We start from the raw sequence: 12,783 nt of genomic DNA, 5'->3' as shown, positions 1-12,783 counted from the left end.
GGCCCGGCTCACCGCAGTGATAGCAGAGAGGACGGTAGTTGGGAGTGCGCCAGATGTCACTTTTACGGGGATACGATGGAGCAGGACGAGCAGGTGGTGGCGGCCGAAAAGAGGCCGGTGTTTCCTGAAGACGAGTCGGCGGCGGTTGTGCGCGACGAGCAACAGCGGCGTATGTCATTTGCGGTGGGGCTGTGGACGGCTGAAAGGGAGCTGGTGTTGTAAGCGCCTGTTGCACCTCTTCCCGAATAACCTCAAATAGAGCAGTAACCGTTGGCGCAGGCGGCGTAGCCGGGAACAGCTTCCAGAGCTCCTCGCGAACGATAGCTCGTACGGTTTCGCGAAGCATGTGGGTGTTACTGATGTCCGTGGTTGCCACAGTCATGGCCAAAGGGTGACGCTCGTATTGCCGCAACCGCATATCGAGTGTCTTTTCCATGGTGGTTGCCTCCGACAGAAACTCTGCGACCGTGCTCGGTGGATTGCGAACCAGTCCGGCAAAGATTTGCTCCTTGACACCTCGCATAAGGTACCGGAGTTTCTTCCGCTCTGTCATGTCCCGGTCCGCTCGACGAAATATGCCATCTCTTCGAAGTATACCAGTATGCTTTCATTTGGTAGCTGGGTTCGGGACTGAAGGAGCAGATCGGCCCGTTCTCTTCGAATCACCGTGGTGAAATCCTTCAGGAACTGGTCTTTAAATACGTTCCACGTCGTTATGGACGACTCCCGGTTCTCGAACCACGTACGAGCTGCGCCCTCCAGCGAAAAGAACACGTGTTGAAGCTTGGAGTCTTCCGCCCATCTGTTGTACCGGGCCACGCGTTCAAATTTCTCCAGCCAGTCTTCCGGGTCTTCGCCTGGAGAACCTTGGAAGATCGGTGGCTCCCGAGGCTGCTGCAGCACAACAGAAGGTGAACTAATCGTCGTCTGCATGCCTATTTCGGGCTGGACGGTCGTCGACGATGGCGCTGAACGAACCGCTTGGGTTGAGCGAGACTCCAGATAATGATAATGATAATTGGTTTTTGGGGAAAGGAAATGGCGCAGTATCTGTCTCATATATCGTTGGACACCCGAACCGCGCCGTAAGGGAAGAGATAAGGGAGGGAGTGAAATAGGAAAGGAAAAAGGAGGTGCCGTAGTGGAGGGCTCCGGAATAATTTCGACCACCTGGGGATCTTTAACGTGCACTGACATCGCACAGCACACGGGCGCCTTAGAGTTTTTCCTCCATAAAAACGCAGCCGCCGCGGTCGGGTTCGAACCCGGGAACTCCGGATCAGTAGTCGAGCGTCCTAACCACTGAGCCACCGCGGCGGGTCGGACTCCAAAAGCCCAAACTCGGGTTGAAGGCCTTGGAGCCGGTGGCTGCCGTGGTGTACAGGCGTCACCCCGATGGCAGATGACCCTCGAGGACTTGAATCCCTGCTTGCTGGGGGAGTCCGAGGCATGGAATGCGTTACCCCGCACCTCCACCAGATGTCACGGGTGGTACAGCTCGGTTGGATACGTCAAAGTAGGTGACTGCAGCGGACGTCAGTAGCAGTCCCAAAAGCGGAGCATTCGCAGCCAGACACTTCGGCTTCTTTTTCTAAGGCCAGCTCTCGCGCGCATTCCGCGCTCTCGTGGTTCTAGTAGAACGACGACGATGAATGGGCGGTGTCAATATTTTTGCTCTCAACTTTGAGCAGCAGTCAGCTGCGCTTTTAAGCAAAGCTCTAAAGTACGGCAACATTGGCACTTTGTTTTACTGACATGAGGGTGCTTGTGAGCGTGCAAGTCCCATGTTTGTTTTGCACCAAATGTGTTAATTGCGAGGTATGTTTAACTAAAGAGGGGCATCTAACATGGGCATCAGTTCTTCATTACTTCCCTTCTATATCCCTCCCTTATATCACGGTTCAAGTGTCCACCAAAATGTGAGACAGTTACTGTTACATTTCCTTGAATTTTCCTTCAACTAATTTTAAATTTTTCAAGTATACAGCTTTAAGAAGGTAGAGGTACAAACTGTGCAGTATAACCATATGCTATGGCAATAAACCAGCAATCAATCTGTGCTGACAGCAGCTTGCCCAGTGCATTGCAAGGATGCTATATTACAAAGGATTGGTGTCATCGTGCAATGTTACATTACTGACTGACAATATGGTCTCTGTGTCAGAAATACTGGTAAACCATCATTGTAGAGCACAATGTTTTTAAAGGGATAAATGAACATATAGGTCCTTTTCGAGGACACATATGCATACCAGGCAACAGGTGTGCAATGTCAAAGCACGTTTATGTTAACTGCAGCTGCGTCAAGAGCTACACCAGCGACTATATTTTATACAAGTCTACAATTCCGGTAATTATAAGCTGAGGTACTGCTGTGAAGTGCATGTAGAGTTTCATGCATTTCTAAACCTAGCTGCAAGCCTATATTGAAAATATTTTTCTAAATAGGCAGCTAAGATATGCATCACTGAAAAAGAATAACTACCATGAATGGATCAGGAGGGATGACACAGCCAAAGGCAGGAAGCACGCATGGCCCAATAGATGCTGGCCGCTGGCAACTGCAAATAAATACATCCAGAGCAACAGCTGTCAGTGGCTGTAGCCATGTCATGAATGACAAGAGAGGAAATCGTCTACTGCTTTAAAAACTAAACTTAGACGTAATATAAGTAAATAAAAAACCAATGAGCTAGCCCATGACAAAACAAATGAACAGATTTTATGTAATGCACCCATATACATTCTTTGAGAAGAGTCACAATGACTGTTATAACCCCACTGAAAGATGAGCTGGCTGAAATACCGCACACCAATTTGAATATAGGATGTGCAGGTTTTCATTAATTCCTATCATGGTGCCTTGCACTAATGTCTAGGTATTAAATTGAAAGTTGCAACCAGCCTGCTTTGGTTCAATGAGAAGAGAGAATGGAAAAAAGCATGCCTTCACTAGCAAGAAGCTTGATATCTCACAGCACAGCTTGGCATCATAGAAAAATTGCTACCGCATTTAACAAATCTGCATACAATTAAAAGCTGCACAAATTTGTCGACTGGCAATGCAAGTAAAGGCAAGAGAAACAAAAAAAATACCAAAGAATACTCGTGAGTGCGGCGAAGGGAGGTCTGTGGGTAGGATCCCGTGCCTGGGAAGAGTTCCGAGCTCGGAGAATCGCCGGCACCACAGCTGATGGCACGCAACCAAGAATAAATAACAAAGCGAAAATAAGTAACAAAAAAAAAACATCTACAATGGCGAACGACTTGAATGCGGGCCACAAAAGCGAGGGATATAGCAAAAAGGTAGAAATCCTAAATAATTGTGCAGTTGCATATCCGACAGCTCGCAGTGCTCAGAAGGAGAGGAAGCATCAACGTTTACAGCTCAGGAGACGCAAGGTTGATCTAACTTCGACATAACACTGCGTCAAATCATGTTCTACTGGGGAAGCACAGACAAGTTTACAAATGACAAGGCGATGAATATGAACTAGCCTTTCGCATGCGATCACTGTCTCAAAATTTAGTATGACGCATATTAAGGCACAAGCACTAATCTGATGAGTACTAACCCTGAGCAAAATAGTGCCGTGTCTGATCGCAGCTGGCCTAGCGCGAGCGCTCCGCCGCGCGGCACTTCTCGCTCATCGTCTTCTACGCAGTGCAAATCCATGCTTTTGCACCGAGTGTCGAAGCGCTAGCAAGCGAAAGCGTAACTCTGTTGTGATATCAGGTGCCATTTGTATTTACCACGGCACGCGAGTAATAAATGCACATAAAGACAATGAGAACAACACTTGTCATGCAGGATATAGGCCCTGCTTTTTTGGCACCGCATTATAGCTGCGGCAACCGCAGGCGGACTGCCTCCACTCACATCCTTATATAGCCGCATACGAATAGCGCGTGTGAATACAGATCATTAGCAAAGAAACGCAGAGCGGGACTCACCGGCCATGCGATTCATCCAGGCTTAGTAAAACGGCGCAGGAGTCTTCGTTCCCGTAACAGATGAAAAGACGTCGCAGCACTCTTCATGGCTTACCCGTTGAAACTCGCCAATGTTGACAGGCCGAAATCCTGGTCGTTGGCTTCCAAAACACACTCCTGCTCACCTTCCTATTGAATGAGTTCTTCACACGTGTCCGCCGTACAAGTACTCAAGCAATGCCTCAAAGAGGCAAATAATACAAAACACGACGTGTCGGTTGCGCTGCAATGGCGCCGACGGCTGCGCTTTCGTGTCGGTGAAAAATTACAACCGACAAAAAAATTTGTTTTTTAAACCATGAATACTTATATTATCTTCACAACAAAGACACTGCATTTATTTTAAATTATTTTTAGATTATTTAGGAATACTAAAGCGCTTTCAGTTACTTTTTCTGACATGTCGTTTGTAGAAGCTGCGATCCTGTGATCCCCTGAAGTGACCCGGATGCCCTAGCAGACGACGGAGCAGACGACGGTGTTGACAGAATGCAATTTCGTTTGATGCCAGATAAAATCACTAAGTTGCGATAAAAACAGCGAAGAAAAGCGCCGTATCTCAAGCTGGCGAATATCGTGGATAAGTTGAACGCAATTGGCACTATGGAGAGTAGCTGCGATGCATTAATTTGCGCGACACTGGCACGCTCACCGGAGATCATGAAACTTAACAGCTTAATCGGTGACCAGTACAAGCGGAGTGCTTTGATATCAACTGCGTTACGAAACTACGTCGATACTTGCGTCTCACTTTAGCTAATATGCAACAGTGGCTAGCACTCGCCGCATCCTGATCGCGTGTAGTTTAACAAGCAAGAGCCCACTAGCGCATCGAAGCAGGCGTGTTTTCGAGCTCGTATCGTTACGAAAAATACGAGTTGTTACGGCACGTACTGGAATTGAAGTTCTCAGCCTGTGCGTCACGGACGGTGACGATGGCGTCGCGGACGATCTTAACTAAGACTCGCCGCAAAGCAGCCGATAACATAAGCATATGTGCGTTAAAGGTTGTTCACCAGTAGTGCAAGCGTGGGCATAAAGTACCACTCAGTCGCAGCGCCAGTCGCTCGCTTCTCGATTTTCCAGCCTTCCGAGTGAAGGTCGCAAGCTGTTGAGCCAATCAGTGAGCCAGCGGGAGTGAGCGAGGCGAGCTTTCGGGAACGACGCCGCCCGCGGGCGCGCCGGGCAATGAACTACGCGCTACCCCCTGGCAGCCCTAGTCGTCGCTAAGCCTAGCCGGTTTCGCATCGATGCAGCAGCTGAGTGCACTTCGAAACTGGCTAGCGCTGAGGTGCTGCTCTCGTCATCGTTTTACTGTGAACCTCGTCTCATAGTAAAACAAAGATATGCTCGGTTTCCGCGACACCTTCAGGAGCAGAGCCAGCTGAGGCCAGGGGAGCCGCGATTGAGCAGCAGCAATTAAAGGCGCCGTGGGGAGACATTTGTTTGTATTCCTGTTATCGCTTCTACCAACGACTCGATATTGGCCAACGATACTCCATCCGACGGCTTAGTATGGACTTGAACAAACATTACTGTCGCATTTTTCTGACGCTGGCGGCCGGTATTCAGGCTGGCATGCCGCGCCCGTACGTTATCATGTCGCTCAACTGTATGGCCGTGGTGCACATCAAAACCCCCAGACATCCTCCTTTTCACTCAGATTGTCATAGCACACAGTCACACTGGGACCAGAGTAGCTTAGAGGACCGAGCGTGGGTGCACAGGAGCTAGACTGTGTCAAAGCAGGCGAAACTCTTTAAAGCGCGCGGTTCATGTCAGTCCCAAGACTTTATTCTCATTTCGACCGAGAATCAAATCGGTTCAAACTCGCCGGCCGCCGCATTTCACCTTCGGCTGCATACGGTGCTGTCTATATTTAGTGACATTTTCGTGTCACCGTCATGAAATATTCAGTGAAGGCAATGAACGACATCGTAAAGTATTTTTTTTGCTATTTTATGGTAAGCACCACGCCACTGCCGCTAAAAAAAATTCTCCGCCAACACTGCATCAGCGTTGGACTTAAGAGCGTTAGCTACGAGAGCTTCAAGTGTTCAGACGGGGGTGCTCAGCAAACGTGGAGAAGACAAAATACAAACATCTGAGGGCATATCGTTTCGGAAACATTCGTTCTAAGATACAAGCAGCGTCATCTACTTGAAAGATTTTGCACTACTATTGCGATTTACAGCCACCTTCGCTATATCCGGTATGTTTCCTCCTTATATTTCAGTTAACAAATTTTATAAACGTGTGCATTACAACAAGATGAATTGTTTGACTGCATCCGGAACTCTCTGCGACAAACGATTAGGCCTTATGGCTGTCTGGAAGTCCCCGGAATGCACGGTTTGGGGGCGAAAAGGTCGTCGGTGCGAATCCCACACATATTTTGGGCTTCATCTAAATATTTATTTTATCCTCAGGAACATGACAAGTCAAATGACACCACTTCAATCGTTATGCGTCAAACGGGCGGCCCCCAAATTTGATGCAAATGGGGGTCCCCAGTGTTCCACTTCGATAGCCGCTATACTGGCATATGTAAAACGGATCGAAGGTATCTGCGACAACTGAGGCTCTACGCGCCCGCTGTTGCTATGTGATATAGTGTGGTAACTGTCTTGGCTAATTTGACCTTCCCTGCAGACAGACGTGTCCTTGACAAACGTAAGTAGTAAGAGCTGACGCTCTTAAAACTGAAACGCGCGGAAAAATGATATCGGGGTTGCTTTGAACATTTATACAGAGAACTGCGTGCATGTACACACATGCTGCCTTTGTGTAGCCGGATGGTTATGGCGAGTAATTTTCCCTGATTGACGATTAACGACATTCTTTTCCGCGACGCATAGAAGTGTCCTTTGTTTTTTCTGCGCATATAGTAGTAGCGGTACATTATGTTACATGGCTTGAACATGTCACAGAAGCCAAGAGGACACTGACTTTCAGTAGCGCCATTCGACTTGCGTACACCGATTGGTGTGCAGGCGCTGTCGTGGCTGCAGCTACATGCCGCCACCGCAAGAGCGTGCGGATACGCAGGCACCGCTGGCTTCGCCGCTTGTGCATACAGATTTTGGGCTTTCAAAGCCGCATTATACTCTTGAGCATGCACTACTTTCGTCCCACTGTCATGTGGGAACAGAAGGGAATTAAGTGGGTGCTCGAGCAGTGCCTCTCCTCTAAGCCAATTCTCGTTCGGTGAGAGAGCCTGGTCGCGGGAAGCGAGTTGAAAACTCGATTCGCCAATGTGAATGAGCACTTCATTTCGCTCGGTGCCCGTCACCAACAGACCAGAGCACCTCGCATCCTCTTCGCGACTCGCCACAGTGAACGCGCTTTGAAGCATCTTTGGTGAATTTGATCCTATCGCTGTCACACGACCGCACGACAGTATTTCTAGAATTCTGCAGTAAAATAATTACCCTGACCAGGAATCTGTCGTATGACACATCCCACGATAGGTATCTATCGCGCGGCACAATCCACGACAGGTATCTGTCGCGTGACTCATCCCACGACAGGTATCTGTCGCGCGGCATATCCCACGACAAGCTGTTGTGTCGCGCGACAGGCCGCACTACAGGTACTTTTGTCGCGTGAAAAGAGGCGCGGTAGAAGTCTGTCGCGCGACTGAACCTACGACAGGCAACTTTGCTGAGGCACGCATTCTCTGTCGCGCGGCACGACTCCCACTGTCGCGCGACAGTACCTGCGACAGAAACCTGTCGCGCGACAAATGCTGCGACAGGGACCTTCTTCGCACGACAAAATGCAGGAAAGATGTCTTTCGTGCGGCAGAACCTACTACAAACAACTTAGTCGCGCGAAAGAACCCACGACACGAAGCTTGTCGCACGACACAAGGCACGACAAGACAGCTTGTCTTGCGACACAAAATTGTGTCGCGCGACAGATGCGCGACAAAAAATTCTGTCGTGCGTTTTGATCGGGTAGCCACTGACGCATCTCAATGCAATGAAAAAGCAGGTGTGGGAATATTTTGCTCGCATTTAGACTGGTCCTTTTCACTGCGCCTTCCAGATTTCACCCCTATTTTTCAAGCAGAGTTTCTAGCAGTTGTACTTGCTCTACGCAAGCTAGACCCTTCTATTACAGCAGTTGCAGTAATTACTGATTCTTTATCATTGTGTTTGTCCCTCGCTGCACATGTTGACGGTCCCATTTTAACAACTTTCTTATTCCTACTTCCTCCGCATTTGAGCCTTGTTCATTTAGTATGGGTTCCCGGTCACAGCAGTGTGACAGTAAATGAGATTACTGACAATCTCGCAAAGGCTTCCCTCAGCGGCCCCGTGTTGCCAATCATCGCGGCTAAAGCCTATATTACAGCATCTATATTTCGGCGACATGCGTTTTTAAGCACGCAAGATACAACACTTTTAACATCGGCGGATTATGAGCACCTTAAATATTATTGGAACAGTAAAATTTGTTGCTCTCGGCAGCTTGAAGTATCACTGACGAGGCTGCGCTGCCGCATCCCCCCTCTAAATTTCTATTGACACAAGTCGGGTTTGGCGCTCTCTCCCCTCTGCATTTTGCCGTGAGCCTAAATCTATAGAACATTTTTGGCTGTATTGTCGCCGATTCAACTCTCTGAGAAAAAGGTTGCTGGAGGAGCCCTTGCAGAATCTTGGCCTTAGTTTGAGCAGCCCGCTCTTGCTATCATTTGGCGCCACCACATTTGGGTTCAGCCACAGATCTGTTTGTACCGCTGTTTTAAATTTCCTGAAAGAATCTCACCGACTGCCTTGAAATGTGTTTCGACATTTTTCTTTTTTTTTATCAATTACTACATTTTGACTTAATCATTATTATTTAATCCGTCTCTTTATTATTATTCTTATAATTTTGAAATCAAAACTCTCATCCCTTTTCTGTTCATGAGGAAGAATTCACCGGAGTTGCGCTTCCACGTGCTTTTTCTTTTTATTAATTGCGTTCAGGTGAATAGCCACCCGATTCTTTTCCGATCCCCCCGTGTGGATATGTGCCATCTTTTGATAGGCTAACAGCAACAACAGCTACCCAGAGTCGCGTTAGAAAGCGAGCCACAAACGCTTCTGAAATCTCGAGCGGGGCAAGTTTATGCCGAGCCGACTACATACGCCGAATTTGGGAATATAGGCGCAGGAATGCCTTGAACTTGTGTGCTCGCGCACCTTGTGTTGTATTAATGTGTTGTCGAGTTGCGGCATGTATTAAAGTGAATCTTGACCGATGTCAAGTGTTATGTGCGTACAGAAATCATTGTAGTGATGTGTGTATTTTGGCATTCGCCTTTGACTTTGTGAGTGCGAGCATATGCTCACGAATTTTGTGCTTTATGAATATTGTTGCACAATATTCTTAAAGAAAGGGGCAGTGTCACAAAATTCGGCGCATCTTCGAAAAAACCGGCGCTGCGCGCAAGCAATCCCGCCCGCGCGCGGTAATATAAATCAAAAACAGTGAGGAAGGATCCCCGAAGAGCGCGTAACTTTGTGCGTGCAGCTGCCCTTTCCACTCAGTAAGCTTTCCACTCAGTTTCCACTCAACAAAGTAAACACAGCCACGCGAGGCGTCGATTTCTCTAGAATGTCGGAGTAGTTTCTACTCATCGACGGAGAGGGCCTGACCTTGACCGGGCTAAGGTGATAACCTCTCCCCTTCGCTCTCGCGCCGGCGTCTTCGCATGCGAGAATGAACCAGAAATTTCTCTAAGGTGGTCTCCGCGCTCGACCAATGGGTTCACGCGCCCGGCACGAGAAGGAGAAGGAGTTTGTATAGTTGAAGCTGCGTGTATGAGGGCGCCTGCCTTGGCGCTAAGAACAGACGCGGTCTGCGCCTGTAAATGAGGGGCTTCAACCGCTGTCGGTCAGCCCGAGCAGCCGTTTAAGCTTCCGAGAAGCGCGCCCGCTCGACTCCCGGGAGAACACCACTCCCCCAGCCACGTACCAGCGAGGCAACGTGTGCCAGTCTGCGGATCGGCCCCGTCGGGTTCCTCATGTCGTCGGACTGTCGCAGTGCCCGGTGAACAAATTGTGTTTTCATTATTTGTTTCTCTCTGTGTTAGTGCACTTTAGGTGCAAAGATTTTGTTGAATTGTTTCTCTCTTTATTGTTACTTTGTACGAGTTGCATTGTATTTGTAAATCACTTCGTATGTGCTCGTACGAGTGATTGTGAAATACTTTGTATCGTCTCTTTGCTGTATAAACTTTGTTTTGTTTTGTGAACTTTTGGCTCCGACCCATTCTCTGGCCTGCGACCAGCGAAAGCTGGGCACCAAACGACCAACCCCCTTGTCACTTGGTAGCTGGTCTCCGGCTGAGCTTGCCACGCTGAGTCGAGGGCATCTCCTTTGTGACCGAGACCGCTGCCCCCACACGATCTAAGGGTGCCTGGGAGCGCACGCAGAAGTGCGCGAAGTGCTGACAGTGAACATATGCAATAATGGCTTGTAAGAGAACATTGCCTTCCCTCTTGTAATCTCCATGACTAAAGCGCAGTAGCCTGGACTGCCGCAGTTAATTAATCGCTTTCGGTCGAAGTAGCGTGCAAACGAAAAAAAAAACTCGTGCTGAAAAATCAAAACTCGAATTATTTCCGCTGCCCCAGCTCAGGTGCTTCAGTATCGATGTCAGATGCCGGGGCTCGCAAAAAACTTTTTCTTCCGTTTTACTATTATTTTAATAATAAAAACCACTACCGAATTTACCTCAGTTCCCTCTGAAGCAAACACGTTGGTTCGTTGAGGAAGCTGCTTGAACTGAAAATAGAAAAAAAACAAGGATAAAATAGGAGAAAACAGAATGGGGTAAGTGTCCCATATTTCTGCTGAAACATTGTCAATGTCTCGACACCAAAAGTTTTATAAGCTCACTAGCTGCTTTAAGCAACTATACATTTCGGACAGTTATGAGAAAAAATGTTCTTGCCAGGTTTGTGGTCGTAACAAGCAAACATGTGATTACAAAGTAGTACGTCGCGTGCTGTTAGGTTCCGAGCTTTCCCATTCCCATATACGCGAAATAATTTATTACTGCCGAATGTTTCTGAAGAAAAGAATGATCAACATCACGTTCTTTCAATCATACATGGTTAGTGACCAAAATGTGGCTGCACCCTTCTGCTTTGAGGTTTGTTCACGGGTTTTAACGTCCCAAAGCGACTCAGGCTGTAAGGGACGACCTAGTGGAAGGCTCAAGATAATTTCCACAACCTGGGGTGCCTCTACGTGCACTGACATCGCGCAGTTCACGGGCCTTTGCCATTTCGCCTCGGTCGAAACGCTACCGCCACGGCCGGGATCGAGCCACGTGTTTGAAGTCAGCAGTCGAGCGCCATAGCCACTCGACCACCGCGGCGGTGCTGCTGATCTGAATTCACTTTTATGCCAAAATTATTCCGCTCGCATTGAAAGGCGCGTGAGCTTCCTACATCTCGAAACCGCAGACAGTGCCGTACAAGCCTAACCAATGCTCTAAGTCTGAAAATATGCTGTGGCTGAGTGAATGAGCATCTGTCATTATAACCCACGTGTATAGTTCCGTCCATATTTGGGCTGGCGATTTCCTCACCGATTTTTTATTATTCACGCAGATATCGAGTATTCAGCGATGGCTGCGTTAAAGTGCATGCCTAGGCACAGTAACGAAGCGATTTTGGTATGAACCCTGCCTGACAAATACGTTCAGCAATGCGCGCAACATCAAAGCTATACCTGAATCGCGAGCAGCATGAACAGCGGGGGCTTCGATAGCGATAACCACCCCGTTGGCGTCGAGTTCGTGAGCGACGGAGCCCAACTGCAACAAAACAAATACGACCAGCGATGCGCCCAACATGAAAGATAGACCTGCACCGCGAGGAGCATGAACAGCGCAGAAAACTCCTTTGTTTGACTACGTTTTCGAGGGAAGAAGACGAAGACCTACTGGGTGGCTACGTGTCTGCTTCTAGCTCTGTGTTTTTGCTTTTCGCTGTCTTCTCGCGTGTGGCGTGGGTCGGACAGTGCCCTCCGTGAGACCGAATGCTGACGACGCCTCTGCGGAGAAATTCCCGGCAAGGTGGGCGCTTTCTCAAGCGAGAAAACCCAACCGGAACCCTCGGGGGCAAGCAAGGCTTAGCTCAGCGCTGCCGAGCGAAGCCGCGCTACGCGTCTGCATGCATTCTGCGTTGTCGACGACAGCCACGCGGAGGCCCGCTGTGTTTCCACTTGACGCATCCTCCACGTCCACGCAATCGTCAGCGCCTCCGGGCCTCCAGACTGCGCCGTCTTCCGATGCTACGACTTTGGCCTGTGACATGAACTGCTCCAACGCCTCCGTGCCCCTGACACTCCGTCAAGAAACTGTGCCCGTCGTGCCTGTTCAGTATTCCCACCAAGGGCCGTCACCAGCGTCTGAGCCTCCTCCACAGATGCCTCCCGTGAGTCAAGGCTCTCTTCCGCCTGCGGCGAACTCATTCCGCGTTACCGTCAAGCCTACATTGCGTTTTGATATGACTGCCATCCCTGCCCGGGATGTTCAAGTCACAATTGACCACGCTCTTGACTCTTCGAACTACTGCGGGTTTGTCGTCCATCTCCCATCGAACACCATCACGGTAAACTTGCCATCCTTGGTGTTGTGTTGTGTTGTGTTGTGTTGGGTTTTATGGCACATAGGCAGCTAAGGCCATCATGCGCCAAGCACAAGGTATAGAATTGCTTTTCTACAGAATGTTTTGGAGTATAAAAAAGAGGCGATGGTGCAGATGACTTAAAAAGATTGTACTG

General features: G+C 48.8%; 1 long non-coding RNA gene across 1 annotated transcript; it reads right to left on the bottom strand.

Moving 5' to 3' along the window:
• Positions 1 to 2,488: 2,488 nt before the first annotated feature.
• Positions 2,489 to 4,340, bottom strand: LOC144097542 (uncharacterized). Its single transcript, XR_013307047.1, has 3 exons — positions 3,955 to 4,340; positions 3,097 to 3,190; positions 2,489 to 2,561 (listed from the first exon to the last, which is right to left on the bottom strand). It is a non-coding gene; the product is annotated as an uncharacterized LOC144097542 (long non-coding RNA).
• Between the last annotated feature and the right edge of the window lie 8,443 nt (positions 4,341 to 12,783).

Source organism: Amblyomma americanum, chromosome 7 (assembly GCF_052857255.1).
Source record: "Amblyomma americanum isolate KBUSLIRL-KWMA chromosome 7, ASM5285725v1, whole genome shotgun sequence".
In the NCBI taxonomy this organism is placed as follows: Eukaryota; Metazoa; Arthropoda; class Arachnida; order Ixodida; family Ixodidae; genus Amblyomma; species Amblyomma americanum.
The sequence above is the reverse complement of the archived record's forward strand: the minus strand, read 5'-3'. Positions and strand labels throughout refer to the sequence as shown.